The 26,849-nt window shown below is 40.0% G+C and overlaps 1 long non-coding RNA gene across 1 annotated transcript; it reads left to right on the top strand.

Moving 5' to 3' along the window:
* The first annotated feature begins 16,459 nt into the window (after positions 1 to 16,459).
* Positions 16,460 to 26,616, top strand: LOC127535671 (uncharacterized). The gene is made up of 2 exons (XR_007944517.1): positions 16,460 to 16,605; positions 25,625 to 26,616. It is a non-coding gene; the product is annotated as an uncharacterized LOC127535671 (long non-coding RNA).
* Positions 26,617 to 26,849: the final 233 nt, after the last annotated feature.

Here is a 26,849-nt window from a genome sequence, read left to right as displayed (position 1 = left end):
TACATATATGCACATACTGTTTATTAATCAATCATAATTTCTCAGTCTATATTTGTAATTTACTCATTCAGTTGCCACGACTCCTCTGTACTACATGTGTGCGATGAATTATCCTTGTCACAGTCTGCCATGTTGTAAATTGATTTTCTAGTTAGTATACACTGTAAGTTATCATGAACACTGTTGTCCCATCTGACAGGGATCATAAAACCCAGCGGTAGGTTTTAAAAAACAATGGACAGCTGCACTACACAGTATTATTGTCATTGCATTGGAGGTGAGGGTGGTTTATTTCTTTAAATGCCTCAACTCCTCTCTCCTCATGGCTCATGGGTCGGAGGGACTAAAAGAAGATGTGGTCATCTCTAAAATACTTGTCAGGGAAGAGAGTAAGAACCGTCACAGTCACTGTTTGATTATAAAGGTGTGCAGTTCAAGCACTGGGAAAAGCATCATTCCATTTAAAACATGCTAACAGGTGCTGGATGTCTTTGAGTAGTACAGGTAATCAGATGATGCTTTTTTCTCTACTCATTATGCTGAGCAGTAAATATGAAAAGGTAGAAAATTTGGCTTTTTAGACAGCTGGAAAGGTATATTACAATTAAACAACTTACAAAGTGATGTAGAGGTCTTATTTTTGTCTGTAGAGCTAATTCACTTTACGGCTTTCAGTGCTTTGATGCTTAAGCTGTGGGACGTTCTGGAATAAAACGTTGTTTAGAATGCTGCAAATTACAGAATATTTGATAATGCATTGATGCAAGAATTATTTTTTGTGTGGTTCACACAGATGGAAATTAACGTTTGTTTGACTTTCCGACTTAACAGCAGTCACCACCCTGGTTTTTGGTAGCGTTCTTCATAAAAGCTTTCATATCTGTGAGCTGCAGAGACACAGTGGTCGCATTCAGGTCAGGAAGTTTATTTCATGATGTCAAACTTCTCTGTTCTGGGATTAATTGAGGTGTCATTACAGTGGAATAAGACACAGAACCAGATGCCGTAGAAGGGTCTACTGCAGTCCTCTGAGCAGTCCCATTTATTCATTCAGTAGGCATAAGAGAAGCATGAAGGCTTAAAAAGACATCCAGAGATCCATGCACTGGTGATTACGTGAGTTCATTTTACAGTAATACCTTCACCTGATCTCCATTCCAGGGATAACAGAGTTGCTATAAATATAAAAGCGGACAACTCATTGAACCAGAGAGACCAAAGAAGGATCTTGTCTTCGAAGGAATCCGATTTATTCATTCATTAGGCGTAAGGTAAGCGTAAAGGCTTACAGACACCGAGGGATCACTGTACAGCAGACAGTCTTATTTAATTATCCAAGTGAGAGAGCAGAGATCCTTTTTCAGACTCTGAGGAATTGCTGTATAAAATGCATCCTCTGCCAAGGAATCAATCCTTTTGCTTATGCTGTGAGATTCCAACATGAGGTCTGGTAGTCAGCCCTGGAGTCACAAACACATGTTGGCTGATCCAAAGCCAAATGCTTACTGGATGCATTTGGCCAGATAACATGGAAGTATGTGAATATACAGAGCTGAGAGTCAGCTGCCAGCTCCTACTGGTTCGAAAGTTGGCCCCAGGGAAAAGACACATGGTGGTAAGCTGAGTGCCAAATGGGATATTTTCCCAGCTGTGAGCCACTGAGCTCTTCCTCTCAGAAAATGATCATGTTTTCAGTCCATCCATTATCTATACACCACTTAATCCTCATTAGGGTCATGAGGGGCTGGAGTCTATCCCAGCTGACTGAGGGTGAAGGTTCACCTGGACAGGTAACAGTCTATCACAGGGCTACATATACAGACAAACAATCACACTCACATTTATTCACACCTGCGGACAATTTAGAATCACCAATTAACATCAGCATGTTTCTGGACTGTGGGAGGAAGCTGGAGAACCTAATGAAAACCCACACATGTACAGGAAGAACGTGCAAACTCCATGCAGAAAGATCCCAGGAAAGTCGGGATGGGAATGGGTGATCTTCTAGCTGCAAGGTGAAAGTGCTAACCAGCAAGCCACTGTGCAGCCCTGGCAGAAATCCCATAATTATCAATACTACTATATACATCTGGGATGTGTAGGAACAAAAATCCATTAAGGCCACACTGTACTAGGACTTACTGTCTGCTTAGGTCTTGGTGCCTGATACCACCACTTCAGGTATCTGTGAAGTCCATGTCTTGATGGATCAGAGCAGTTTTGGCAGTACGAAAGGAATTTAGACAGGATTAGGCAAATTATCTAATCATTATTGCTAACTGGGTTACATGTAACCACAAATACACAGCCTGTTTTCAGTCCAGTTTAAATGTTTGATTTTGGTGCTTGTGATGTAGAAGGAGACTTAGAGCTGCAGTAAAGTGGCTTCACGTTGAACCTATTGTCATCTGATTGTTGAAATTCTTTGGATCACAGTGGTTTGAGCAAAACATAAAAACAGCCACTGATTCCACCCCTACACACTCTCACTCCGTTTACTCATCTGCGTGGAGATTCTGCCACATTAAGTGCCATTTCAAACCAAGTGGAGTGGGTTATAACGCTCTCCAACACCAAGTCTGCATCGAAGCAGGCTTACTGACGGCACTTCTCACTGGTGGAGCACCTGTTTAGAGCCTGAAATGAAGAAAACTCTACACACCTACGGATGAGTTCCATGAGCTTATTTCAGAAGGGCTGATTCAGTAATATATTAAATGTAATAGTTTTTGTGAGAGTTAAAAAATATATTGGCAGTGGTTTCTATTTGAAAATAGAATTGATGGAATAATGTCTTGCTGCAATCAGTCCTTTAAAATGTGCCCACTTTAATTTAGTCTTTCCTCGTTGTTCTTATAGACTTTGGGGAAAAAATAACTTCATTTCTGGTTTGTATGTAACACATAAAGACAAGTTAAAGGGAAGGGTTTATCAAATAGGAAAAAAGTTTTAAAAAAATAAAAATATTAAATGTAAACACTATACTTACAGGGATCAGATTTGATTTGTTTTATTATGTAAATTTTAGACTAAATTGCTTTATCATAGTAATTTTTCTGTAAGGCAGTTTATACCTTCATTATTATAATTATTGTTGTTGTTTTTGTTAATATTGTTGTTATTATTTCATTAATCTTTCTTACATTTTCTTAAATTCATACTTCAGATCAAGCAAGACGCAATGAAGACTAGGAGTGGCGTTTCAGAAAATGTTATACTGTGTGCGCTTTAAATGCAGTTCAGAAGGAAAGAATGCACCTCCCATCAAGTAAGAAATGACATATTGTCCTAAGACATCAGCGGATTAACAACATAAATCACTGCAGATGGAAAGCTCACTCCTTACTCAAACAGAAACAAAAACTTCAAAAGCTTGGCCTTCATCAAGAGCCATAAGTGTAAGGTTATGGAAAATGCCCCAAAGTGGGGCACTGTTGCTGCATCCTGGGCTTAGTACCACCCAAGATGACTGTGATTGGTTTCAAGAAACACAAACAAAACAGAGCACTTTATCAGAATCATATCAAGGTGCAGTCAGACCGTTCTCCAGCACTGTTTGACTCCGAGAGTCTGGGACCAGAATGGAAAAGAATCAGAATCCAGTAAAGCTTCTACATCCTAGACATTAACTGCACATAAACTCATATATGATCCTAAAGACCTCATTATGAAGCTACTTTTGTGCCTCTTTGCAACTGTTTCCACGCTTTAAAAGCTTTTCACAGAGTGGCTGAAGCCCTCCTCTATCATGTCTCTCCAAGGTAGAAATCAGAAGACAGTTTTCAACTTCTTCTGCAACTTTCCAAAACTGACAATCTGACAAGCACTCCTGCTTTACATAGATATTGGCTTGGTGTTTGGAAGAGGGAGCGTAAGCAGCTTCTCTCTAAGGCTTTCCTCTTTAAATTCTTCCCACATCTCCTTTTGTTATTTTTCATGTGCAGCAATTGCTCCATGCCCTCAGGGAGAGACAATTCATTGCATCTTGATCACATTTATACAAAGCTTCTTGCAATTCAGTCCAAGTATCAATACATTAGCCTTCAGACATGTTCAGACAAGCAAGTTCTTTTGAAGCAATAGGAACCCTTTAGGGTACTTTGAACAGACAAAAATATGCCATAAATTCAGTTTGCTTGTAATCAATCAACATGGAAACCTTCACATTACATTCTAACCAACACTTAGGAAACTTTTCATGGTGGTATGAGTAGATAAACTTAACCTTAACTTGGATTTAACTTGAGGACACAGTGACAAATGGAGACACAAGACGAACCGTGGTATGACACAGCCACCAGCAAAATGCAAGAAGATTGAGTGAAATGAAAGGCAGTGGAAAGAATGTCTTGTAGGGTGAAAATGACAAGCAGGGTTTGTGTTCCTATGGCCACATCAGAGCGGTGTTTGACCTAACCAATGGGGACACTTGGCCCAACAATGTTGTACTTTATCCTGACCAGAGGGGTGTTTTGGGTGAAGCTGGACTGACAACAGAGGCATGGGGGCCTCCTACAGGTCAAGCAGGGGGCATTTGACCCAACCAGAGGGGTATTTGGATTCCTCAAGTGACATTAAGCTATAGACATATCCAGGTTGGAGTACAAAAATAAACAAAGGCAATGCTGAGTGAGAACAGCATTATTAACAATTTACTGAGAGAAAAAACAAGTTGGAAATGACTGTGCTCTGATAGATAGAGTAGCTGCAGCAGTTTTATTTCACTTCCTCTCCTCTCTGGTACCTTATTTCCCTTTGAGGCTCTTTGAGGTCTACTTTTAAGGGCAGAAAGGATTGCTTGAGGGGAGAGTGAGTAAACTAAAGTGGAGCCACTGTTACCCTGACACACAGTCAAGAAATAACTGGGGAAATTACATTCATTTGGCTCTCAGTTTAGTTGTGATGGATCTCGATGTGAACACAGACTGTGGCCCAGCAGGAGGTCTTGATTTTTATTTTCTTTTAGTGCCATTTGTTAGATAAGAGACCACCGGAACCAAAGATGGCTGCTAAAAATATCACCTACAAGGATTGTTCTTGTGCTGGACTTTATTCCTTTCTGGACACATTTTTATGGGGGGAGTGTAATGAAACTTGCTTAATTTGCAAAGATTACTTGATCTATTTACACAAAGCACTCAGAAATCAATCCATCTGAGCTTTGAATGTAATCTGTATGAGTCTGAGATCTTGTTCAATGTCATTTGGAATACTCTCCAGCTCCTCAAAATGGTTACAGATCAAGAATAAATGAAATGTTCTGCTTCCATTGCATCAACATCATCATGATCATCATGGATCTCACTATGTCCCTCTGGAGACTGAACTACATTCTCCTTCTAATCTTTGGAAGCTGGCTTCAGAACGCTACTTTTTTCCAATGGGACTAACATGTTCTGAGGATATCCAGTGATCTTCAGTAATTAGAGAATATCTGTGAATTACAGTGCCTATCATAAGTATTCACCCCCTTTGATGTTTTTCCCTTTTATTACTTTCATAAATCAATCATGGTCAATAAAATTTAGCTTTTTTAACAAAAAAAAATTATTGGAAAAAACTCTTTAATGTCAAAGTGAAAACAGATTTCTATAAAGTAATGTTAATTAAAGAAAATTATATAAATAAAAATAATTGTTTGCATAATTATTCACCCCCTTTATAATTTAATGGTCTAATTCAATAGAGGTCCATCAAATTGTTGCCGATAGTCTCACAGTTAGTGAAATGAAGATCACCTGAGTGGTGTGGGTGTGTTTCAAGTGATTGAGTTGTAAAACACCTGTCTGAAGGGTCCAGAGAGTGGTTGATCAGTATTCCTGGCTACCATTACACCATGAAGACAAAAGAACACTCTAAGCAACTCAGGGAAAGGGTTACTGAGAAGTACAATTCAGGGGATGGTTACAAAAAAATTTCCAAGGCACTGAACATCAGTGAAGGTAGATAAGTGAAGTCAATTATCAAGAAATGGAAGGAATATGGCACTTGTGTGAATCTGCTTAGATCAGGCCGCCCTCGTAAACTGAGTGACCGTGCAAGTAGGAGACTAGTGAGAGAAGCCACCAAGACCCCTACAACTACTCTGAAGGAGTTACAAGCTTCAGCTGCTGAGATGGGAGAGACTGTGCATGTAGCAACTGCTGCCCGGGTTCTTCACCGGTCAAAGCTTTATGGGAGAGTGGCAATGAGAAAGCCACTCTTGAAGAAAAGTCATATTAGATCTCGACTAGAGTTTGCCAAAAAGCACGTGGAAGACTCCATGGTCAAGTGGAAGAAGATTCTTTGGTCTGATGAGACCAAAATTGAGCTTTTTGGCCATCAGACAAGACGTCATGTTTGGTGGAAACCAAACACTGCACATCACCAAGAACACACCATCCCCACTGTGAAGCATGGTGGTGGCAGCATCATGCTGTGGGGATGTTTCTCAGCAACTGGACCTGGAAGGCTTGTAAAGATAGAGGGCAGAATGAATGCTGCAAAATACACTGAAATCCTGGGGGACAATCTTTTTCAATCTGCAAGAGAACTACGTCTTGGGAGAAGATTTATTTTCCAGCAAGACAATGATCTAAAACATACTGCAAAAGCTACACAGGAATGGTTAAAAAAGAACCAGGTAAATGTTCTGGAGTGGCCGAGTCAAAGCCCAGACCTCAATCCTGTAGAGAATTTGTGGCTGAACTTGAAAAGGGCTGTTCATGCCCAATACCCGCGCAACCTGACAGAGCTTGAGCAGTTTTGCAAAGAAGAATGGAGCAAAATTGCAGTGGGCAGATGTGCAAGACTGATTGAGACCTAGCCACACAGACTCACTGCTGTGATTGCAGCCAAAGGTGCATCTACTAAATACTGACTTGAAGGGGGTGAATAATTATGCAAACAATTATTTTCAGTTATATAATTTTCTTTCATTAACATTACTTTATAGAAATCTGTTTTCACTTTGGCATTAAAGAGTTTTTTTCCAATATTTTTTTTGTTAAAAAAGCTAAATTTTATTGACCATGATTGATTTATGAAAGCAATAAAAGGGTAAAACATCAAAGGGGGTGAATACTTATGATAGGCACTGTAAACCCTGTGTCATCTAGATGTCATTCTCAGCTTTGGGTAACTTTATGGTCAGTTTGCTTATAATAAGACTTTGCAAGCTGTAATTGTAGCTCTGTTGTAAATGGTCTGTATTTATATAGCGCTTTACTATACCGGCAAAGTGCTTTACAAGATACGTAAACTCGTGGTTAGCGCCATGCAAAGCCACTCCACCACTGAGCCATGTTGTGTTCTTGACCATTTGTGATCCATATACCGTATTTTCCGCACCATAATGCACATCCGATTATAAGGCACAGTCTCAATTACGGGGTTTATTTTTGTACTTAAGCCATATATAAGGCACACTGTATTATTGGGCGCATGCTAAAACAAGGAAACGGAAGAAAAAGAGTGAGTTTGGTTGAACTTTACTACGTATTTAAAAATACACACATTATTTTTTGATCAATCTTTTGTCACATATCCATAAAAGTCCTCATCTTCTGTATCTGAATTGAACAGCTGGGCAATATCGACATCCAACATGCCGGGTTCACTCTCGTCATTGTCGGAGTCAGTCTTGTTCCCGGATGCCGGAAATGATGCCGAAGGAATCATAATTGATTGAATGAGCCATTCGCAGTTTCACTGTACCGGCCGTGTGTACTTAGACTTGCATGGCTTAATCTTTGAGACAAGCATATGCTACTGGCAGGATCAACCAGCTAGCCCAGACAGGACGAGCGTGCAGCGCACGCCCGAGCATAGTGCTGTGTGGCGGCGCCTAGTCGGGACCAGGGACCGAAGCGTGGCTGTGCTGGGGTGAAGTACAGTATTAACCTCGCAGGATAGCCACCGGGACAAACACTCATGCACACATTGTGTGTCCCTTGTCCGTCCTTTATTATGTTCCCCCTTTACACCTTACAGTCCGATAGTTCCTATGGCACATAGGGACCTATCACTACAACCATGTCGTCTGAACAGTCGACCGCCACCTGAGCGGGATGATGCCAGCAATGATGCCAGCTTCCGCGAAAGCTCAGACAACAGTCAGTACTGTATGTAGCTTTATGTAAGGTTCTCTAATCGGTTTATCGCTGCCAGTGCATGTAGTGTACGTATTACGTCCCTATGTCGGCGGGAATTGGTCCGACAGTCAGATTTTGGAACTCAGTGCACACATAAGACGCACCAGGTTAAAAGGTGCACCATCGATTTTTGAGAAAATTAAAGGCTTTTAAGTGCGCCTTATAGTGCGGAAAATACGGTATTCTGATGATTGCCTCATGTTAGCAAAGTCCAAACATGAGGCAATGGTATGTCCTTTAGGCACGTCATATTATTCATGCTGTGCATGTACAACAGTGAATTCAGCTTTAAGAAAAGCAAAAAGCCAATAGGGCAAGCAAGAGCAGCAAAGCCTGACAGGTGGTAAAATACCTCGTGATAAATAGTAGAACACTAAGAATAATGTTGGCAAATTGCTGAGTTGTGCATACTGAAAGATTTGATCACTTCAAAGAACAATGCTCATTAGACCTCAGCTGGTTGTGATAGCCTCATATTGTGTTGTGAAACTAAATGAGATCTCATAATGGTCGCCCAGGGACTGTTCCACCAAGAGTTTTGTCCAGTGCCAAACTCTATGAAGCAGCCTCCTGACGAAAAGCTGTTTGGTCATCAAGTGCCTCAAGAGGGAACGGAACTCCCAACTCCCAACTCCCACTGAACAGCCTCTCCAAAGACGAAAGATCATATGTCAGTCAAATAATACATCCACTATTATAATGCTTTATCGTGGAGACCTGTGTTGATGGAGATTATGTCTCTGTTTTCTTTCTGGTATATGTACAGTTATTGCTACTAACCCTGCAATTAGTGCATTCATGTCCCATAAATGTTCAAAAATATTTGTAACTTATACACTATGTATATGGTCATACTGATGACTATTAGTGTTGGTGTTTGTGGGTTGTCTGTGTGTTAACATGCTGCTGTAACAACGTCATTATTCTATAATTATTCTATTCTATAAATGGTCAGAATAATCTCAAGTTATTTGTTTGATATGCAAATCAAACAAATGCCATGTTTTTCTATGAATATTCCTGTTCTTCAGAATAACAATCCCTCATGTTTTTAGAAAAATCTAAGACTCCAAGTGTCATGACACTTATTGAGCAAATCCGTGATCTTCAGAGGATGAACCGTTTCCAAAAATTCATTTTAACACTATGAGATGAGGATTTAGAGATGAAATTAATTCTTAATGTTTTGAGCTGATTATTGCTTAAATCCCCGATAATAAAAATGTAAAAAATAACAAAAACAACATAATTTAGGTAATAACATGTCTGGAGAACATCCAACATTTTGAAGAACCTCAAACTAGAACTTCAGAGTAACATCTGAATTAGTTTAGTTAGTTTCTGCAGTACATTTTTTGGCATACTCTGAATAAACATACTGCAGACGTATACTAGTTTCCATTAAATCTAAAATTATGTTTTAGAGGATTGTGTGTTTACATCCATTACTCTAATCTGGGACATTAATAAAAAACATTTAGTAGCACAAATTCTTTAACTGAGTGCCATTAAACCATTGCAGTAAAATCAGGATGCAACAAGGTGATGTACCAAATATAAGACAATATATACATATCGCGGCGCAACTCTACACGAGCACAATGTACATTGTACCAGTTCAAAATTAAGTCTGATGTCCGACAACACCACCCTGGGAATTTCACCCAGAGAATTGTTTTCCTTTAACACTTAAGTCACACAAGTTCGTTACAGGAGGCTGAGACATGGATCCAAATTTAAAACCATTTATTATAATTTTTCTAAAAGAACAGAATAAAAAAAACAGACAAACACCATTCACACCAGGGGCCAAAAGAAAAAGAAACAAAAGAACTAATTAGGTGCTGGCCGCTAGGTGGATGGGGCTAGTGGAGGTGAAGGAAGTACCCCCAAAATAATATAAAAAAACACCCCAAGCACAGGTGGCATACACTCTGGACATGAACCACTTCCCCAGGGACACAGCACACCAAAAGGAGGGGGACGCCACCACCGGACACCAGCACCACCACCGCAGGCTCTCAGCAACTGAAAAGCAAACAAAAACAAATTACTGGGAGAAAACAAGCGATGAATACAACAAAATATACTAATGAAACAAAATACATTAAATGGGAGGGGTTCAAGTTAAACTATATAAATTATATAGAACACTAAATGCCCCAAATAAACAGAAACAATGAATCATTAAATAAAATAATCCAAACCAATTAATACCATTTCTCAATCATACAATTAAGATTTAGATGGTTAAATATGATGTATGGGTCCACATGCGCATACACAAAAGTCTGCAGGTGACAAAGCAGAAGTCCACACTGCAGAGGTAAGCAGTGGCAGAAAACAACGGCGGCGGAGAGCAAGCAGCTTTGAGAGACAAAGCAGCAGGAGTCCCAGTTGGCTAACATCGGCAACGCAGGGGCCTCCAGGCCTGCTAAAAATGATATTAGCATTACTATGCTAAATGCTGGCACACAGCGCAGTCTCTATAGTCAGAAGTGTACCTGTCTGTCACCGTGAGCACACCCACACACTAGAGAGGAGGGAGGACGGAAACCCAGGCAGCTCGGCACGTTTCCTGCGACCACAGGAGGGTTAGCCAGGTGATAGCGTACCCAGTAACACGGTGCAAGAGAGGACACATACACATACTACTGCAGCCAGGAGTGAGTGACACGCACACTACACACACGGACTCACAGAGTAAACCAAATGGGGCCACCACTTGCTCTAAGGCACAAAACAAATGCCATAAGCATAGCCAAAGAATAACCCGAGCAGTGAGATATACATACATACATATTAGTTTCTTTACAACTAAACTGCTTTCTGCTAAGTCTGAAAAAGAAAAATAGAAAGCTTCAGATAATGAGCTGAAAAAGACTGGCAAATTTTAACTGTCAGAGGAAATGATTGTAATCACTCCCCAGAGTCTGACCTGTTTCTTATGCTGAAAGATTTTTTTCTCATTAACAGACGCTGGAAAAAACATGGTGGATTTGTAATCAGAGTCGTCCTAAATCTGGACTAATGATAAAAGATGCTCCAGTGAAACGTCGATGGGATGACAGCAGTGTGATGAAAATATGACATTATTGTTATATCTTGATAGTGACAGTTTCCTCCTCACTCAACACAGATTTGACATTTCATCGAAAACATTGGTGACACTAAAACAAATGCTTCAATTCAATGTGCTGCATTTGGCTTTAAGAGATAAAGAAACTCTTCAATATCCATCCATCCAACTTCAGCCAAGTGTAAAACTTTCTTTTCAGTATTTTGTCTTTAACTTTTTGTTTTTGCCACTCACATGTAATTTAAATATGTTCTTTAACATCAACTGGATGGAAACACATACTGGATGTGTGTTGATGCAGCCCTGACCAGGACAACAGTCAGGGTTTGAATAGCAACGAGGACATCCAGCTGGTTGGTTTGGTCTACAATCTAATAACAGCATGATAACTAAGCTAAGAGTATTTTAATGTTAGAAGACTGACATCATTATTCACTTGCTATCATTTCCAAATGGGGCTTTAAAAGGTTTCATAGATTAACTATTATTATTGGCATTGCACATATAAGCTACTGTTTAATAGGCTATGTGAAATATTAGCTATTCTGGGTCTAATATAACATAATACGCCAGTGCACATATACCGTATTTAACATGCTCCATACAATTTCTTTTTGCTATAGCAGGCGATTGATTTGACCATTTCTGACAGATATATACCATTTGTGAACTTGTAAGAAGTGTAGTATTTAATAAGGCATGAAATTCGCCTGCTAAAACACTGATGCTGCCTCCAGCTACCACCAGATACCTGCTGCATCAACTCTTACACACTGTGGACACTAAACAACAAGGTAAACTGAATTAAGCACACACTTGTCTCAGTGATAAAGTTCCAAAAGCACCAATAACTTTTTTAATCCAGTTATATTTGGCTTCAAATTTCATTTTAAGCCCTTAAAAGTAAATTACAGCCCCTAGCTGAGCATGCCAGAGCTGGATGCTTGAAGGCGTAAATGTGTGACTCACTGTCCGCCACAGTGTATTGCCCGATAATACCATGACACAGCATAACAGGATATGCAATTATTTGGAATGTCTTTACATTTGTTTTGAACCCTGTAATTATCACCTACAAAGACAACACTGGATGTAAGAATACTTTCATGTGCAGAGATGTGTTGTCTCTGTGTGGTGCTGTGATTTGTTCTGTGGCTGCAGAGACGGATGGTTTTGGCAGCCAGGACTTGTGTTGCAAACTGTACACAAACATGCAGAAACACACACAGAAGAAAAACTGGCTCAAATGCTCATCTCATTTATTAACTCCACTCTTCATCTTAATCACATTAGCCAGCGTCACGGACAAACGCCCGCACGTTACAGCTGCACTTGTTGTGCTGCGCATATTTGTTCAGATCCTGATTAACAACATCAAAGCCGCATCAACCATCAAAATTACCTGAAAATATGACTTGTTTTGTGCGACAGTGTGAGTAGACACAATGCCAGGTGCTCCCATGCTGCCTTCCAGCCTTTCACTTGGCTTCAGTTCTAAACAGCAGCTTTGGATTTCCACTGAGAGGGAGGGGATCAGATGATGACGTGAGGGAGAGCAACTCCACACAACAAGCTGCTCTTTTTGTATTAAAATAGTTGGTTGTAGGGATACGCATGGGTGTACACAGATACAAGAATGCATGAGATGAGGTGCATGCAAACACACACTAGTACAGTCAGAGGATGGAGTTGTCATTTGCATTCTACTGGAGAGATGGCTGATAGAAAGCATATCACTGTTTTGTTTTCAGCAAAAGAAATGAAATACGAGCTGTACTTTTATCAGTCAGCCTGTTTACATGCTGCATAAACAGGCTGTCCAACTTTCACAAGTTTTTCTTCTCCTTTCTACAGATACAGAGAGTCCCAAAACTAAAGTACAAAAGTTCATTTTCAGAGGAAAGCTCAGTGTGCCCTGTATGAAAATGATACAGTGCACAACTTTTACAGGTACATCCAGGTGGGAGGAGACCCCTGGGTAGGTCCAGAACTCGATGGAGAGAGAGCTACATATCTCATCTGGCCTGGGAACACCTCATGATCCCCAGGAGGAACTGGACAGCTTGGTGGGGAGATGGAATGACCTGTTTCACCTGCTGTCTGCTGGTGATGTGCAATATTACAAGATTTGGTATCAGTCCAATACCAAGTAAAAACAGGGCCAGCATCACCGATATCGATACCGACACGCCAAACTAACATTTTCAGTAGTCACAGTGGTGTGACTGGCATTGTCAGTTCATCACTCCTACTTTCTAACATTAGAGAAATACAGAAAAATAAAAACTCAAGCTGTTATATTCTCCCTAACAGTGGCAACCCAGGTAACGGTGAGGCTAAGCTACGATGAAACAGCAGAGAGGTGAACACTGCTGTGAGGTAATGGCGAGGCTAAGCTACAGCGAAGCTAAGCTGCAAAGGTGCACCGAGCCAAGTCGTCTTGGTTCTCCAGCACAGCCACTAAATGCCAAAGGAGACAAACAGGTGTTACGTTAGAAGCACAACAAGTCAAAAAGAACGCAACTTGCACAGTATGGACTACATCCCTACAGGAGGCTGTACCTAGGAGGAAGAGCGCTTCAGGAGCGTTAAAGCCGCCGTAGATTCCTACAACCGCACCCTGGCCTTAATAAACTATGTGGGAAAACAGAATGACCTGTCAGCAGCAATCCACAAAGCAGTTATGGACGAGTCAGATCAGAGCAATGCCCAAAATGTTTGTAGCCACCAGTGAACCAACAGCAAAATCATAAGAAGGGGTGTTCACAGAAGGCCACCCCCCACTCTGTACAGTAGGCCCACTCGCCATGATTGGCTTGCGACTTCTACAGTGCCAAAAGGGAAAAGAAAGCCCATTTGCACCAGACAGGACTATTCTGGAATATAACTTATCTGCAACAATAAAACAGCTTGTAAAACCTTGGTACTTAAAATAGAAATGAAAGGGAGATGAGAGGATGGGTAGTACACACTTTAGAGAGCAGACAGAGCTGAAAACATGTCTTTAACTTCACAACACACTCACTAGTTTGTGCAGTCTGTAGATCATTTGTTCTGCTGACCCTCCAGACTGACCCCTCTACAGTCAGTACAGAAGGCCAACCAGTCACAGCACTAATTGTCCTGTTCACATCATGTTCAGAGGAAATATGTAGCAAACATGCATCATGTGGGCGTCCTTTGTATTGTCTCGCATTTTTCTAATTATACACAAGAAAAGCTGTTTGTTGCGATGCTGTGTAGGAGTTTCCCTTTTCTTTTTCTCATCCTGTTGTCAGCAGGTGATCTGCTTGGATTTAATGATGGTGTGAAGGAATAATGGGTTCTACTCTTCCCCAGTCAAATTCAAGCAATGAAAATTTTTGGAAACCTTGTGTCTTAGGAAGAGGTGCAGTTAAATGAATTTCATGCAAACGTCGGGAAATGCACCGACAGAAAGAGACTTCATCCACTCTTGTCTTTTCTTCTAATCACTCTCTGCTTGTTCTCTCCAGATCCTCCTGGAGATCCCCTCCTGAGCCTGGCAGAGAATCATGGAATAAGACATCCACCCCTTTGCTCTGCTCAGCTTGTTATCGTCTTAACATTTATGGTTGTTGTAGTTTTCTTGCTGATGTGACGATTCCAGCTGGGAGGAAGAAAGGATTTCAGAAATGGATTCGGAGAGCTGTGAGGGAGGTGAGGGCGACCTGTTGAAGCAGTTTTATTCCATCAGAGCCCATGTCAGACGTGCGGGAGACTCACCATTGCAGACATGCTGACCCTGTGATGCATGTCTGTTGAAAGGAGAGATTGATTTATGTGACATTCAGTGCACCTTTTTGTTCCTGCAGTCCAGCTCTGTGGTTAGATTCATACTTCTGTTTGTTTCATTGTTCTGCACATTCATTCAGCGGACATACAAAGTGTTTCCTCACATACTGTTCAGTTCTGAGGTGATAAAGACAGTGTTAAATTCAAGTCATATAAATGTGCATTTACAACACCTTGCATATTACACCTTCAAGACATAAAAGCTTAACTGCTACATTCACCATGAGACAGATAGGAATGCCTGATATCCTGCACTAACGAGGCAAAACATTCTGAGCACTCACAGATGAAGCCAATATCGCTGATCGTCTTGTAGCAATGGCACAACAAGGTCTAAGGTATGGCAAACCTTAAATGAACAATCTCTTTTAAAAGAACTGGATTTCTAAGGCCAGATAACTGGTTTCCATGCGCTCTCTAACTCACAAAACTTGAATGCCGACTGACAGAGATGCCTGCTCATGTTTTGCCCCAACTCAAACCAGGGTATGTGGTAGCTCAAACCTGTAAATTGCAGCATCCTTAACTCATTTGCTGCCATCAATTGAAATCCGAACGTTCGCTGCCAATGACGTCCATAGACGTCAATCATGTTTTTTGACTGGGGGGGCTGCAGGACAGTCTGTCGGAGCTTGTCGGTGAAAATCCTGGAGTTTTGGAACGTGAGAGTGTTGCGGTGGGCCAAATTAATGACAAAGACAGTGACCATGGTGGGGCGACAGCAAAAAGTGCCGTTGCCAACAGCCGCTGGCGATCAAAGCCGCGCTAGTTTTCGGTTTCTGTTTCGCCACCAACGCTCTCTTGAGCTCATCTGACGAAGCAGAGTCAGATGAGTTTAGAGCGAGCACACAGACACACACAGACACACACACACAAACACACACACACACCTAAAAATATTTTGTTTATATTTTGTAAGATATATTGTTCTGAACCAAAATGTTGACTTGTGTTGTTTGTTTGTAAATAAATGATTTAGCTAACAAAAGGTTAAAAAGTTGACCTCAAAATGCTTTTTCCGAGTTGTTTTTGTTGTTTCATATAAGTAAACAACTGTTCAGTTGTGTGGGATGTCACTAAACCAAAAAATATTGGCATCAAAGTGATTGATGTGCCTCTCTGCACAAAAAGCTCGTTATCTCTGTTTTTTGGTCAAAAACAGGTGTTTTTGCTGAAACGACCCTATGTTCTGCTGCCGATAACTTTAGAACCGAAAATGCTAGAAACCAAATTTTTTTTTCCTGATGAAAGAAGAGAATCTACCCTTTCTTTCGATAGTTTCAATGTTTATGTAGTCTTAAAACTTGATATTCTGTAAATCTTGAAAAATCTGTCAAAATTCTTAAAAACTCTGGCAGTATGGGGCTCTTTGCTCTGAAAACGGCTGGCAGCCAATGAGTTAATATGCTGAAATCTAGATGCCAAAGTCCACAGAGAAGTCTCTCAGAAAGAAGCCTCTGTTAGGCAACTGTAGAATGTTTTACCTCATTAATATAGACTTTGCTGGACTCCTACACTTTAAAGAGTGTGCAGTATATTGCGACTCAACATTGCAGTGACCCTACAGATGTAAAAGAAGTAAGAAACAACCTCTATTTCTATGAATGCACTCTTATTACAGTGTAAGGACCTATTTCTGCTGCTGTTGCTAGCGATGTGTAATTGGTATCTTACAAATGGTTAACACCATTTGAGGCTTTGTGCTGTGAAATGATGATTTAGAACGTGCAGATGGCCTTCAAAATACAGTGGCAGAATTTTCATTCAGCTTGTACTCATGAGTGTTAAGTGATTAAGACCTCTATTTTTATTTGCTGACTTTTCATCCGGTATATCAACACTGCAAGTTGCACAGGCAGCAGGTGGTGAAGCCGTTTTCAGCAAAAAACAGAGGTGGAGTTATGGATGCAACCTGGCTTTTTTTTAACTCTGCCATCTTTAGAGCAGGCCTCCAAAGATGGCAGAGTTAATTCAGTTCATCTACCACTGATTTTTTAATGGAGCTTTTTGCAGAAATCATGGTTCCAAGAGGATGAAGCTGGCTAGTTTTTATGATTCCCTAAAGTAACTTAGGTGAAAATTCTAGGTTCATTTTGCTAGTTGATTTTGTTGTCTTGCAAATGTACATTTAATGAAGTGGTGAGGATAGATCCATTTATTCAAAATGTTCTGTTTTTCCACAGGAGGAGGTCTTTAAAAAGTTAACTCATATTAAGTTTAAAGATTGCCATCACGTTTTCATCTACTTTAGAAACTGCAACATACTGAAAGATTCAGTGTATCTGTTACTCAACCCTCAGTTTTAGTTACTCAGTACAAGACAGAATGCAGAATTCTGCAGTTAATATTTCAAAACACTTGGTTTATTTTTGTGAAGTTCTCAGTTGTAAATGTTGTGTGCCACAGTAATAAAGATACTCTCAGACTTACTCTTCTTTCAACACCCTGAAGGATCCAGCTTCACAAGCTTTTCAACGGTCTAAATTATTCATCATTAAAGAGGAATTCAAAATTCCCCTCCAGAGATCATATCTCTAACATAATTTCTGCTGTTTTGAAGGCAGAGATCAATACCTTATAGATTTATTAGGTTCCATAAAAGAACATTACTGTCATTTGTAGGGCTGGACCTGAATGTCCCGAATATCCGTTCGTTACGGCACTATCCGGATATTAATTTTGGTATCCGAATATTCGCTTTATTCATTTTAACTACTCCGCATCAATGTATCGACAAAATGTCTTTCCGCGTGGTGGACTACCTGCTCTCCTGTATTATGCTAATGAGGGCTCTGAAGGAATCGGAGTCAAATGTTGATAACGGGAGCATGTTTTCAACAACATACCTGCCCATCATTCCTTTTAGTTCTGTCTGTGTCTCAAGCTCTTGTGAAGCTGGAACAGAAAATCAAGCTTTATCTGCTTGGACGGCGTGGGTCCATGTCCTTGTTTGTTACTGGCGCTCAGTTAGCCGCACCTGGCCTGCTATTATCATCAACATTGTCAACAACAACAGCTTTTGTAGCCAAGACTGATAGCAAGAGCTTCAATGAGTAGCTTTAGTTTATAATGCGCCCCATTTAATTGTCGGTAACGGTAACAGCGTTGTAACGATGGGAGTAGTAATGAGTTTGATTACCCATTACTGAAAAAATAACGCTGTTAGTAACGCCGTTTATTTTATTCCCGTCACTGCTTATTAGTAGCCCAGATTAAAACTGCAGAGTCAGAACCCTGTAAACAGATTAATGGACCCCACTCTATGAGAATCTACTTATTAATGTAACGAAGGAGGGCGCATTCATTCGCGAATGCATAACAGTATTTACCATTTCACAAGACTGCAGTCAGCTTTCCACCAGTTTCTGCTCATCGCTAAACATTTCTGGCTGATTTGTGAAGATGCCTTTGACTCTGGGATAATTGAAGCAGCACCAGGCCCAAGATGTGGCCCTCCAGGAACAAACAAGATCTGGTTTATTCTAATGATTCCACTTCAGGTACACTCAGGGGAAACTGTAATACTTAGCCTTGGTGTCGAATTAGAGAGTCTGATTTTCTGGTTCCTCTGCTTATCTCATTACCAATTATTGCTAACTGCTGCCATTGCTTTTTACTGGGTGTACGGACATTCTGTTGACATGTCACAATCAGGCCTGGGACTGGAAAAAGAAAGAAAAGCAGGACTGTGTACAAAGTGCAAAGCAAAACTGGCCCCAACAAGAGTCTGCACCTAAATCCATGATACTGCAACTTTAATTCATGTCTTAGCTTCTAAGGTCAGCACAGGAGAACAAAATGCACACATACACATACTGACACTGAAGAAAGGCATCATCCAACCGTTTGTTTTTTTACAGTTCAAGCTACTTGAAAGTACTTTGTGCCATGAGAACAAATCAGTCATGTCTATATATATTACAGAAACAAGTCTACCAAATTTCAAAATTCCACCCACTGAAAACCCCCCTACAGCTGCAGTATGTCATCTTTTGGGTGAGATCCAACAGTAACTTCCCTCCTCCCTCCATTCCTAAAAGCACAGACACAAATGTAGATAGCATGTTTGCAATTTGAAAATAAGTAGAAGGAACCCAGTACTTTTCAGCAACACATGGACACCTTTTGTTCTGTTGCTTCACCTTCACTGATTGGAGCCTGCATGTCCCAGAATAAGTACTCAGAAGGTACGTAGAGCTGATTGGATCTGTCCTCAGTAACTGTCCTGAAATCCAATAAGTAGCCACAGTCATGTTCAATTACTAGAACTAAATCAAACCAAATACCATGAAAATCCGTTCGGAATTAACTGAATAACACTCAATTTTGTGGGAATCTCTCAGTCTATGTATTTGCTTTCTAGTGGATCTTGACTGCTACAATATGGTTAACACATAGAGTAGATAGAGTAGATAGATAGAGTAGATAGAGTAGATCATCTTAATGCACTACAGTCAACTCACTGGGGTATTTTACAAGCTGCATTGAATATATTACAACAGTATTTCTCATTGATCTTAGATTGCTAGACTGAAGAAAGACCTCAGCAGATGTCAACATTATCTCGGCAACAAGAATTAATGTTTACACCGTTTCCTGTAACTTAGCAACGGATACCAAGTACCTGGACATACATGAACCAAACATAAAAGCTAATTATTTACATAGAAATGAATCATGCAATCCATGACATATGAATGTTACAGCTATCTTAGGTGGTTATGCCAGCCCAAGAAAATGTCACTTCAGAGTGAAAAAGAGAAGTTTTACAGTGCAAACTAGTATGAGCTTTGTCCATCAAAAGCAAATTTAAAGCACTATCCTCACCAAGAACTTTTCATCTTTAATATTCAGATGTGCTGAACACTTACATGTGTTTTCTTCTGAACTGTATTTCTCCACTGTGATGAAACCCATTAATGCTTGTGTTGTTTGTTTGTTTGTTTCTCATTTTGACAACAAACGTGTTTGAAATAATAACATTTCTGAAAATGGCTCTACAAACCATCTATTCAAGGTCAGTACTGACACAGAGTCAACCATTTGGAACTTTTCTGTGTTGTAAAAGTTAAACAGAAAAGGAAGTTAGTTTCCTCTAATTAGAAGTGGGAGGTCCACATTCCTCCGACCAGACCCCCAGTTGGGAATTTCCATTCTTTATCAAATATATGTTGATCGAAGTTCGTCCTCATCCAAACCTTCTGCTTAGAATTTTTTAATTTGGTGCCAGTGGTCCACACATGTCCTTTTGATGGCTGTAAAAGCACTGCCAGACGTTATTCTTCGCCTCAGATGCTCATAATACTCAGCTAGGGTTGCAGATGGCAGGATGATCCCTCAGTAGCAACATTACAACTATGTAGCAGAGTTCTGGCTTTGGGCGTTACTGGGACTGGAGCCAACGGTTGAATTGATATGGCTCGGGACCACCATGGTCCTCCAACACACTAATGTCCTGATGAGCCCTCTGTGGCACAGGTGCCTTGTGATTCTCATTTTTCTCTGGCCTGGGGCTGGTACTGAGAAAATCCTGCCTTCTCCACCCACCTCTTAGCACTGTGTCCATTTCCTAGCAATGAATTAGCCTCAGAACAGGAGGCAAAGTTACACTTTCAGGCAAACTGTCAAATGTGAAAGGCTGGAACCAGCAAAAGTTTCTTATTTTTCTTTGAAAACTTGTGCAATCAGTGAATTGTTGCTGATGTGATTTCCTGTTTAATGATTCATCAGTTGATCCACTAATCATTTCAGTTCTAATGTTGGTGTCACCACAGACAGTTTCATAGCCTCACGTTTACAGAGAGTTAGAAAGTGAAAAGTGTATACGTTTTGCGTTATACATTGGTTCTATGGCAACAGATAGCTCTATGATCGGATGCATTGTGTAACCTTCAGTTATGATTATTCCGTTGGATTTGGAGGTCAGTAGTGGAGAAAAGATATATTTGAACTGTGTTATAATCTTGAAGCAATAATGCACACACACTTGGTTGAAGCTTCAGAAATTTTGGCAAATGCTTACTCATTCACAGTATATGTGCGTTCCCCATCATAAAAGTCCAGGGGAGAACACTTAGCCAACACCAAGGTTCCGGGGTACAAACCATGACACAATCACTCTCTTTAACAAACTGAATGTAACCTTAAATGTTTGCAGTCAATCAAAGCAAATGCTTTTTGTGCTTTTCTACCCCTGGACACAAAAGATGCTAACTGTTACACATATTAACTGCTAACTTGGTGGAGCACTACAGATGGGGAGAGTGAATGCGTGGCATCCAGAATTCAAAGGGTAAAAAGGTGAATACAGTCTAATCAGAATGCAACAATCAAGTCATTACTTTACATTTCATGTCAAAACATCACCGATTAAGACACCATTGGATAAAGCAGCTCCGAACCACCATTTTACAAAGTATAAAACTCTCTTATTATGCAATGCTGACTTTTAAAACCAATCATTTTCTAAACCCTAACAGGCCTTTAATACAACACGTAAGCATCCTCTTGTGTCAATCATTTGGTCCCCTCTGAATGAATAACAATCCAGTTGCTCAGTCTTGCTCTGGGGTAAATGTGATTGTGCTGATACAGCACATCAGACACAAGCACCAGGAAGTCATTAAGCAGCTGAAAGGGGTGTAAGTTGAGAAGTCAGAGGTCAAAAAGCAATAACTCACCTCTTTGTCTAGAATCATGAAGACACGAATGTCCTTTGCTGAGTGGTCAATATCTGAGGAACCAAAGAGACAGGGCTTCATAAACCAGCTGCTTTGTTTCCTATGACTGTCTTTATTGAATGCCTTTTGTCTTGAGGTGACCTTTGAAAACAGAACATTTTCTATACTGTGTGTGACCCACAAAGTGGCTCATTGGTGGCCATCTAAAGGAGGGCAAAGTGCACTGCTTTTAAGTGATCCAAAACTCTTACTTTCTGTATTTCTGTTGACATTTGTAAAAGAAAACCCCACTGCAAACATAGTGGAAGCACTCCTAAAGTTCTCCTGTTAGAGTGGATGTGTTTTCATAGCAAGATTTCAACACAAAGGGACTTGATAGACGGCAGAAACAACTAAAACAGAAAAAAGGCAGAGAAGAAAGTGTTATTGGTCTGGGAAGATGAATTTGTGCACACACAATAGAAAATTTGATATACTAAACATGCAACAGTTTAACCCAAACCCACACATGCTCAGAGAGAATATGCAAAGTCCATGCAGAAAGATCCCGGGGAGCCCAGTACCTGAACCAGGGATCTTCTCGCTGCAAGGTGACAGTACTAACAGCCAGTCTTCAAATACAAAACCAGCCACACTTCCTCACTTCTGATTTCCAGAGCTAAATAGTCTTAGCTTTGGGCCAAACCTCAGTTTCTGTAAATGCTATAGTGTCTTTGTATCAACAGCTATCATTTTAACCTCATTCAAAACCAACTCTATAATTTCAAACAGGTCCTAAACTTAGCAGGAAGACAATGGATGTAATTTTTAAAAGCTAGAAATATTGACTAGGGCAGAGAATGCACTATAAACATCTGAGCATTTAGGTCAATGAAAAATGTGCTTTTAAAGTCCATATTGACAAGCAGCTATCAAAGCTGAGTTTGAAATTGGGCTTTCTGTTAAGAAATAAATCGTTTTTATGGGATCTATTGAGGGGCAGTCAGCTCTGCTCTTGAACCTTCAACTTTAGAGTATCTCTGCGATCCATCACCAGAGATAGTGAAGGAAAAGAAAATCCTGGCCTGCCTGCTCTGTCAGTTAGGAGGGATCAGCATTAGTTTTTATTTATTCATAAAGCTCCTGCACAATAAGCCTTACTCTCTGGGGATGTTGGTATCACCATACTGTACCTATCCACAGACAAGGCTTCATGGAGAGGAACATCTGCTGTTTGTTACTGTGCAAGATGGAAGATTTAAATGCTGCTCAACTATCCCTGTTTTAAAAAGACAATATTTCAGAAATGTTTTTGTTGTTATGGTGTGTTTCATTTTGTTTTGCATCCTTCTGGTATTTCTATTTAATTTTTGATGTATCCAAGTTCAATTTATGTGCCACAGCCTCGTTGAAAATGAGGGTTGTTCTCAATTGTTCCCAAAGGTTTCAGAATAAAGAATAAATAATTAATAAATAATTAATGCTCCTTTCTCTGTTGATTTGACCACACAACAAAACAATTTCCTACAGATAATCAAATGGTGATGTTTGACAGAAATCTTAAAGGCTCCCATTTGTATTTAATATTTAATTTAGTCAATCTTTTGACTGTAAAACGTCTCTCTGGATCAGCCTACCGTGTTGCTGAATATATTCACCATCACTGTATAAGACCATTTCATTATTCCCTCAGGTAGCCAGAAACCAACCAGCAATCTGTGACAAATATATTCAGCTGATCACTTTGATTGATGGAACATTTATGCCAACCATTTTGATAATTGATTAATCATTTAAGTCTTTTCCTGTGCCACAACGGAAACAATTCGCTGACACCAATGGAAATTGACTAAACTAAGCTACAGTGTGTAAAGATAGATTTTTCTCTATTTCTAGAATTTTTCTACTGCAAGGAATCAATGAAATAATCAAGAAAACAAAATGTACATCAGTGGATTATGTAAAGTAATTTGGGAGCATTTTTGTGATGGAACAATTTGACCTGGTTTGATAACTCACAACTTAAACTTGATGTACTGAACTTAATAGAAATAGAATTTGTGCTATAACGCCATTCAATAATAGTTTAATACATGATCCACTTGAAAAAGTTGGATTAAATATAAATTCTACAAGCTGCTACTGTAAATGACTTGATGTCTTTACTTGCATTTTATAGGGCATTTTTGGAAATTGACATGCAACTAGCAAGCAATGTTTAGTATAGTCAGCTAACAGATTGTAGGTCAAGTATGCCTAATTTTTGCACTTTTCCCCCCCAGAAAAACATTACATTTTGGAAGTGCTGGGTGCACCTTAAACACCATGATCAGTTCAGATAAAGTACCACGTTTCAGCAGCACCTCCTCATTACTACGACTGTCCACAGCCTGTTTTCTTTCTATTTTATACTATAGTCTAGTCGCACCATTAGCAAAGGAAAGTAAGGATCCAAAGGTGGGCAGGGACCAGGTAAACAAATCCAAATGAGCATTGCGAGCAGGCCACAGGTCAAAGCCAGGTACAAGCAGCAGGTTAAAGAACATCTGGTAACTCTGAGGCTCATTTGATTTGATTGCTCAGAATCAATCACAACAGATCACTGGCTGATTGGATTTCTGTCTGACTTGATCTTCAATAGGACGTCTGATCAAAGTAGTTTCTCTCCATCAGTTTTAAGACCTCAGGATATGATGGGAAACAACTGGCTTTCACATGATGGAACAACGTGATGCCTTTTAGTAAATTTTAATTCATTTTTAATGTTTTTGTTGTTGTTTAATACAGAGATTTTGACTTTAGTCAACTGAATTTGCACAACTGAATAACTGTCATTGACGAATAACTTTAGTTCATACCCATATGGAAAAGAGTTAGATACATTTTATAAAGTTTGTGTCTGTTTACCCGGAACTTCTAAGCATTGCATATGACAGTCAAACCAAATGTAAAATCCTTAGTAAATTTGTACAATATGAAACTTGTATAATTTGGGAACTTAAAAGAACAATGTATGACAGTAACACACAGCATCCTTAGTAGATATGTGTATGTTACCGGCCTCCAACCTAGGGATGCCTGGACCGGTAGTGTTGTTGCTGCACAATTCAAAGTAACTGTGGAGCAGTAAGAGACAGACACGATTATCTATGTGCGACAGCTGCAAGCTTCTAATTCTTGGCAGATCTGCTTTTTGGTGGTTCTCGGTTGACTCTTGACCCTCCTGACCAATTTTCTCTCAGCAGCAGGTGATAGCTTACATTTTCTTCCTGATCGTGGCAGTGACAAAACAGTGCCATGCACTTTGTACTTACAAACAATTGTTTGCACTGTTGCTCTTTGGACCTGCAGCTGCTTTGAAATGGCTCCAAGTGACTTTCCTGACTTGTTCAAGTCAATGATTCGCTTTTTCAGATCCGTGCTGAGCTCCTTTGACTTTCTCGTTGTAGCGTTTGTGGGCGTTTGTATCCACTGAGCCCTATTTAAATGGCCTCAGAGAAGTAACCAGCTGTAGTCACTCATAAACACTCACAAGAAGTTAAGAGGCAATGCTATGAAGCTCATTTCATTGACACAATTTTCTAAGTCACCAAAATTGCGAATTCATGTTGCTGTATGTATATTTTTGACCCAGCAGATTTGGTCACTTTTTCTGTTAACTCATAATAAAGTCATAAAAGAACCAAACTTCATGAATGTTTTTTTGTGACAAAGAAGTATCTATTCCAATCACTCTATCAGAGAAAAATCAGAGTTGTAGAAATAACTGGAAACTCAAGGGAGCCATGCAATTATGTTCTTTACAAGTGCATGTAAACTTTTGACCATGACTGTAGATAGATGATAGATATGATTATGTAATGATTCTTCCTTCTTTATTGTTTTCTTTGAGACTAATAAGTGTACTAAGTTCTCTTTTTGTGTGTGTTTACATGTAGGTACTGTAGGATCCACCAGCCATGATCAACAGTGAAACAGAACCAGGACAGGGTTTTGTTTATTCCCCCACCTAAAACTCTGGAGTCCTAGCTCCTCTGCAGCCACAGGATGGAGATGGGCTCCCCTTTTGATCAGCGAAGCAAGAGGGACACCAAGACACCACGCCAGATGTGGGAGATGTCTGGCATGGATGTGCGAAGCACCAAGTCAGCAGGAAGTGAGGCCGAGAGCTGACTCTAAAGGATTCCCCCCACTACAGACCTCCAGGATATGTATTGGACCTGTCGTAGCAAGAGACTGGCTCAAAACCCCCAAGTACCACCAAGCCTCCAAGGAACCAAATTGATGGCCATAAAAATTCTGACTGATTCCTGAACCACAGAAGAGAAGAAGCTCAGAAACCTGGAGGAACACTTCAAAGACATTCCATTCAGAAACAAAGGAACTCTGGACTCACCTCAAAGCTAACAAAGACAATCATCCCCCAATTCTGGACAAAACTCCTTTTATGTACATCCATTTCACCAAACAAGTGAACTTTTCAATGACTTTGTGATTAATCTACCTCTTGCCTTACTTTTAATATTTTATTCCTCCTGATTACTATCAATGTCATAATTTTAACCTGTCTGCTGATCACATATGAGCATGTTTGGTACCATTTTAATCAGCTATCTGTCAGTAATGCTCCTAGATAAACCATATTCACCAAATTTCAATATTTTGGAAAGTTACAGAAATTTCCTGAAAATGTAACTCACTTCCTGTTGGGTTTGGAATATGGCTGTCACTGACTTTTTTGTTCAGCCTGATGTGCTGCATATGTGTACCAAATTTGGTAGATACACCCCCTGTCAAAAGTTGTAGGACAGGTTCTACTTTAGAGAAAGTGTTCTAAAACTTTTAACGGGGTGTACATACAGAGCTCTGACTGAATGCTAGCAATATTTAACTGTTCTTTTCTGCTAATAAAGTCTATTAACCCTTACAATGCCATGTTTCTGGAGAAGTACATATACTAAAACCACCTAATCCATAAAAATATCGATCAAGTCTTGCGAGGTCGCATTATCGTAGACGTTCGCCATATTGAATTGCGGCCGGTACACGGCCCCAATAAGAGCTTCGTAATTGCGGCTTCGTTATAACGGCTCATACGGCTTTATCGTTTGAAATAAGCAAATTTGGGGCCAATGTTTAGATCTTACCAAACATACAGGTGTG

The sequence above is a fragment of the Acanthochromis polyacanthus genome, chromosome 10, assembly GCF_021347895.1.
Source record: "Acanthochromis polyacanthus isolate Apoly-LR-REF ecotype Palm Island chromosome 10, KAUST_Apoly_ChrSc, whole genome shotgun sequence".
NCBI lineage: Eukaryota > Metazoa > Chordata > Actinopteri > Pomacentridae > Acanthochromis > Acanthochromis polyacanthus.
This window is presented reverse-complemented; position numbering and strand designations above follow the sequence as displayed.